At 41.8% G+C, this 6,000-nt stretch overlaps 1 protein-coding gene across 3 annotated transcripts in view; it reads right to left on the bottom strand.

Annotated features, from left to right (window-relative positions):
• Positions 1-5,696: 5,696 nt before the first annotated feature.
• The window catches only part of TTC23L (tetratricopeptide repeat domain 23 like), an 83,720-nt gene continuing 83,416 nt past the window's right edge, over positions 5,697-6,000 (bottom strand). For all 3 annotated transcript variants that reach the window (XM_071207753.1, XM_071207755.1, XM_058307677.2), the window contains exon 13: positions 5,697-5,787. The gene's annotated coding sequence lies outside the window, so the exon portion shown is untranslated. The remainder of the gene's footprint in view (positions 5,788-6,000) is intronic.

Genomic DNA, 6,000 nt, shown 5'->3' with positions numbered 1-6,000 from the left:
ATGGAAAACCAGGCTGCACTTCCCATGTTTAGCTCCAACATCTTAGCTAAATATGCAGCTTCATCACTCTCAAATTCTGCCTTCCATCCAACATCAAAATTCAGTTTTGCCAATTCTCTGCCACTTTAAACAAGGATTGGCTTTTTTTCAGTTGCCAATGACACATTCCTTATTTTTGTCTAAGGCCTCATTGGAAGTACCTATAGCATCCATATTTCTATCAACGGTTTCTTCAAAGCAGTCTAGGCCTTTTCTATCAAGCACCTCACAATTCTGCCTCTACCCATTACCCAATTCCAAAACTGTTTCTACAGTCTTTGGTATTTGGAATAGGAGCACCCCACTCTCCTGGTATCAAAATCTGTTTTGGTTTCCTAGGCTGCTCAAAGCAAATACCATGAAATGCATTGACTTAAACAATGGAATTAGCTTAGCTTGAGGCTGTGAAAATGTCCATATGATGTCACCATCAAGGTGATGCTTTCTTCCAGAAGACCAGCTGCTAGCCATCTTTGGCTCCTCTGCCATATGGCACGGCACATGGCAGTGTCTGCTGGTCTCTCTCATCAGCTGGTCTCTCCTTTCTCTTCCATATTTCATTGATTTCAGTTTCTTGCTTCTGTGGCTTTCTCTTTCTCTGTATTCATTTCACTTATAAAGGACTCTAGTAAAAGGATTAAGACCCATCCTGAATGAAATGGGTCACATCTTAACTGGCATAGCCTTGTCAAAAGGTCCTGCTTACAATGGATACACAGCCACAGGAATGGATTAAATTTAAGAACATGTCTTTCTGGGGTACATACGGTTTTAAACTATCACAGGGTCCTTTCTGACTCTAGCATTTTATGACTTTAGTAGATCAATGAGGCAAATGTGTCAGAGGGCAAATGTTTCAAAAATTTCCTCACAAAGCCGTTTTTCTTTTAATGACTTCAAATAGATTGTGACTGGAATCACTTCCAAAATTTCTATTAAAAATGTTCACAATATGGGCATAATTTTTTGGAGTAATACTTCTATAACTTTTTTTTTTTTAAGATTTTTTATTTCTGTCCCTTCCCACCCTCTCCCCCCCACCCCCAACCCCAGTTGTCTGCTCTCTGTGTCCATTCGCTGTGTGTTGTTCTGTGACCACTTCTATCCTTATCAGAGGCTCCTGGAATCTCTGTTTCTTTTTGTTGCATCATCTTGTTGTGTCAGCTCTCCGTGTGTGTGGCGCCATTCATGGGCAGGCTGCACTTTCTTTCGCGCTGAACAGCTCTCCTTACGGGGCGCACCCCTTGTGTGTAGGGCTCCCCTACGCGGGGGACCCCCCTACATGGCACGGCACTCTGTTTGCACATCAGCACTGTGCATGGGCCAGCTCCACACAGGTCAAGGAGGCCCAAGTTTTGAACTACAGACCTCCCATGTGGTAGGCAGACGCCTATCCACTGGGCCAAGTCCGCTTCCCGTATAACTTGTTAAGATATACCAGTTATAAACATATAACTTGTTTTTTGTCTGTTATTTTTTTAATTTGAAATAAAGTTTACTTTAAAAAAATAAAATAGGGGAGCAGTGTAGCTTAGGGGTTGAGTGCCTTCTTGCATTTATTAGATTCTGGGTTCAAGCCAAAAAAATAAAAAATAAAAATAATAACTCATAATAAACTGCTTAGGTATTTCAGAATTTTTAAATAAATCAAAACTGAAAGGAAGGGGATTTAGAGGCAGAAAAGGGAAAATGGAAAGTAGTACAGAAATTATAAAGCAGGTCTAAAAAGAGCTTTTTCTTTCTTTTTAAAGAAGTTTTAAATTACATAAATGTTACATCAGAAATATAGGGGATTCCCATATACCCCACTTCCTCCCCCCCCCACGTTTTCCCCCATTAACAATGTCTTTCATTAGTGTTTTTTTTTTAAATATATTTTTTATTTATTTTTAAAAGATACATAGATCACACAAAATGTTACATTAAAGAATATAAGAGGTTCCCATATACCCCACTCCCTTCCATTAGTGTTTTACATTTGTTAGAATTGGTTAACACATATCAAAGCATTGCTACTAACCATGGTCTATAATTTCACATTATGGTTTACACTTTATACCACACAATTTTATAGGTTTTGACAAAATGTATAATGGCCTGTATCCATCATTGCAATATCATGCAAGACAATGCCAAAATCCCAAAAATGCCCTATGTTACTCCTTTTCTTCTCTCTCCCTCCCATCAGAACCTCTGATGACCACTGCCTTTCTATCAATGTTACAAGTTCTTCCATTACTAGAATAATAATAAGTCTACTTTAGTCCATTCCCCTCTTATGTTTGTTCATTCCTCAATCTTGAGGGTTTAGAGATGGTGATGCCCACTCTACTTCTGAATGAGAGATGTCTTAGATTCCTTGGGGCAGATGGATGGAATTGTCTTGCTTGCAGTTGTAGATATTCTGTTTTTTGGGATGGACATTGTCCATCGTTTTGTTAGTTGTCCTGGGCAAGTCTGATGAACTGGAGAGGTGTTGCCTGCAACTCTGCTGATATTCAGGGCTCAACCAGCATATGAACAGCCAGAAGATTTTCTCCTCCAGGATACATATTGAATGGGTATAGTGCTATTTATAGTTTCAAATAAAGGGCAGAAGAGCCACATGGAGAAAAATTATGAGTTTAACTCTGATACGCTGGGGAGATAGGTTATCATATATTCCAAGGTAAGGCCCACTGATGGGGTGCCAATTTTCCCCTGCCTATAGTATCTTTGTTTTTTTAATATTACATTAAAAAAATATGAGGTCCCATATACCTCCCACTCCTCTAACCCCACTCCTCCCATATCAACAACCTCTTTCATCATTGTGACACATTCATTGCATTTGGTGAATACATTTTGGAGCACTGCTGCACCACATAGATAGTGGATTACATTGTAGTTTACACTCTCTCCCAGTCTATCCAGTGGGCAATGGCAGGACATACAATGTTCAGCATCTGTCCCTGCAGTACCACACCCAGGACAACTGCAATTCCTGAAAATGCCCCATATCATATCTCTTCTTCCCTCTCCTTACCATCAGCAGCTACCGTGGCCACTTTCTCCACATCAATGCTACAATTTCTTCCATTACTAATCACAATAGTTCCATAGTAGAGCACCAGTAAGTCCACTCTAACCCATACTCTATTCCTCCATCCTGTGGACCCTTGGATGGTTATGCCCACTCCCCCTCTATATCAAGAGGGGGCTTAGATTTCACATAGATGATGGATGCAAATCTTCTGCTTGCAGTTGTAGGCACTCTTGGCTCCCGGGTGTGGTGGCTGACCTTCTTCACCTCCCTGTTAGCTGGCCAGGGTAAGTCCAATAAACCAGAGGGTAGGAGTTGCAAGTCTGCTGAGGCTCAAGGCCTGGCTGTCACATGGACAGTCCAGAGATTCAGGTCTCCTGAGTATACATCAACCCCAGCACCAACCACAGGTCCGGTAAAAGTAACAGAAGAGGCATGTGTAGAAAGGTCATATCTGAGTCCAACTCCATCACACTCAGAAACACAAACTCCAAAGTTGGGCCAACTGACATGGCACTGAACAAAAAAGAAAGGATGTAGACACTAAGGAAGAAATGGAAGAAATTGCCTTGCCACTGTCTATGGTGTCTTGATGGCTCTAGAACCCTTGGGAGCACCCCTGCTTGAGGCCCTGGTTCCTGTGGTGGCAGTCAGTGAGAACCTCCTGAGATGTGCATAAACATAACCTCTGGAATGACCTCCTGGCTCACTTTGAAATCTCGTAGACATAAAAACTCATTTGTATTTAATATTTCCCCTTTTTTTGGGAACCAGATGTAGCTCAAGTGATTGGGCTCCCATCTACCGTATGGGTAGCCCTGGGTTCAATTCCCAGGGCCTCCTGGTGAGGGCAAGCTGGCTCACACCCCATTGAGCTGATGGCCCGTGCCACAGCTGATGGCCCATGCCATGAATTGATGGCCCACACCACGGAGAACTGGTGCAGCAAAATGATGCAACAAAGGGAAACATAGAGGAGAGACAGCAAGAGACACAGCAGACCAGGGTGTTAAGTTGGCTTAAGTGATCGAGTGCCTCTCTCCCACTTCAGAGGTCCCAGAATTGGTTCCCAGTGCCTCCTGAAGAGAAGATATGTAGAGAAGACGAGCAGACACAGAAGCACATGCAGCAAATGGACAGAGAGCAGCGAGTGCAGGCAGCAAGGGGGCATGGAATAAATCTTTAAAAAATATTTTTCCCCTTTTAGGTCAAAGTCTTTTTCTAAACGTATCACTAATTGGTTCTTGGTAATAATCCCTCAGTGCCACAGAGTCTCATCCCCAGGAGTCATGTCCCATGCTGGTGGAGAAGGTAGTGAGTTTATATGCTGAGTTTGGCTTAGAGAGAGAGCATATTTGAGCAACAAGGAGATTTTAAGAAGGTAACTCTTAGGCAATATATATTACTAGGCTAAGTTTCAATTTCATAAGAATGAGCAAAAATATAAATAAATAAATACTTTTTTGCATTATGCCTTTCAATACTATAAGATCTGTTTTTTTTTTTTTTATGTATATTGACAATTTTTTCTGTATATTCCCCCAGTGTCTTATTGTTTTTCATGTTCTTTTCCAAGAAGGTTTAGGTTACAAAAAAGTCACATAGGAAATATAGGGGATTCCCATATACCTACCCCCTCCCCATCTCACATTTTCCCCTATTAATAACCTCTTACATGAGTGTGGTACATTTGTTACAATTGATGGACAAATACTGAAGCATTGCTACTAACCAGTGTCAATGCTTTACATTATGGTTTTGACAAAATGTATAATGTTCTGTATCCATCATTGCAAGATCATGCAGAACAATTCCAATGTCCTAAAAGTGCCTTATGTTCCACCCCTTCCTCCCCTCAAAACCTATGGTAACCACTAAGTTTCAGTTTTTGAAGAATAAGGTTCATAGTTACATGCAGTAATAATGAGGCCTTGAGATACTGAGTTTTCTTTTATAGGCACTGCCTACATTCTTGAGAGATTCTTGACCCTCTATTTGAGAACATAGCAAGACTCCCCAGAAAGGGAGCTTAGTTTTTCCTTGTTAATTGTGTGGCCTCTACCCATTGAGATAACACCCGATGACAAGATGAACACATTCATATTCCACAGAAGCAAGCCCCAGGTGCATCCTTTCCCACATATCCCCCCACCACTGACACTCTATACCAGTGACCCTCCCCTGCCATATTTGCCAAAAGAACATTCCCAGCATTGTCATTTCAATCAGATCTTCAAATTCCCAGAGTTCACCTGTTCCTTCCTCCAGCTCTCCCACCAGTTCCATGGACGATCCAACCCAACAACCCCTCTTCACCCTCCCATTCCAGCACTATCGACCCCACTTACCTCCATCCACTGCCAAACCACTCTCTTCCAACTTAACATAGGCTCTGCCCGTATTGAGCATTGGCTTACCACACTCTATTCCATTTTTATCTCCTGGTAACCTATCTTCCAGACTTAAAAAGAGCTTTCTTTGCCCCTTTCTATAGATCATGATCCTGGCTTCTAATGGCTTTGGGATATTTTACCTGTAATGTTGCTAAGTGGGACTTCTCCCCACCCCCCACAGTCCTTAGCAAAAAACTGCTCCTCTGCCTTTGATCTGCTACTGCTCTGTGTTGATAAAAACATTTTGTGGTCCAGAATTTTTATTATCAGTTAGGTTGGCTTTGTTGATGTCTGTCTTGAATAGATTTTTCCTCTTTCCTGATATCAGATGACCTAGAAGGAAAGAAGAAAAACATTTATGTATTTTTCTTGGTTCTTGCCTTCTCTTCCTCCATGACTGACCACACCTCTCCCCAGTACAGTCACTCTACCTTAACTGAGCTAGAAGGACAAACTCAGTCAGAGGCAAATGACTGTTTCACCATGCTGCCAAACCCCAAAATGTGGTCTCTTCTGGCAGGCCTCCTAACTGGTACTAGATAGAGT

This window comes from Dasypus novemcinctus, chromosome 2 (genome assembly GCF_030445035.2).
Source record: "Dasypus novemcinctus isolate mDasNov1 chromosome 2, mDasNov1.1.hap2, whole genome shotgun sequence".
In the NCBI taxonomy this organism is placed as follows: domain Eukaryota; kingdom Metazoa; phylum Chordata; class Mammalia; order Cingulata; family Dasypodidae; genus Dasypus; species Dasypus novemcinctus.
The sequence above is the reverse complement of the archived record's forward strand: the minus strand, read 5'-3'. Positions and strand labels throughout refer to the sequence as shown.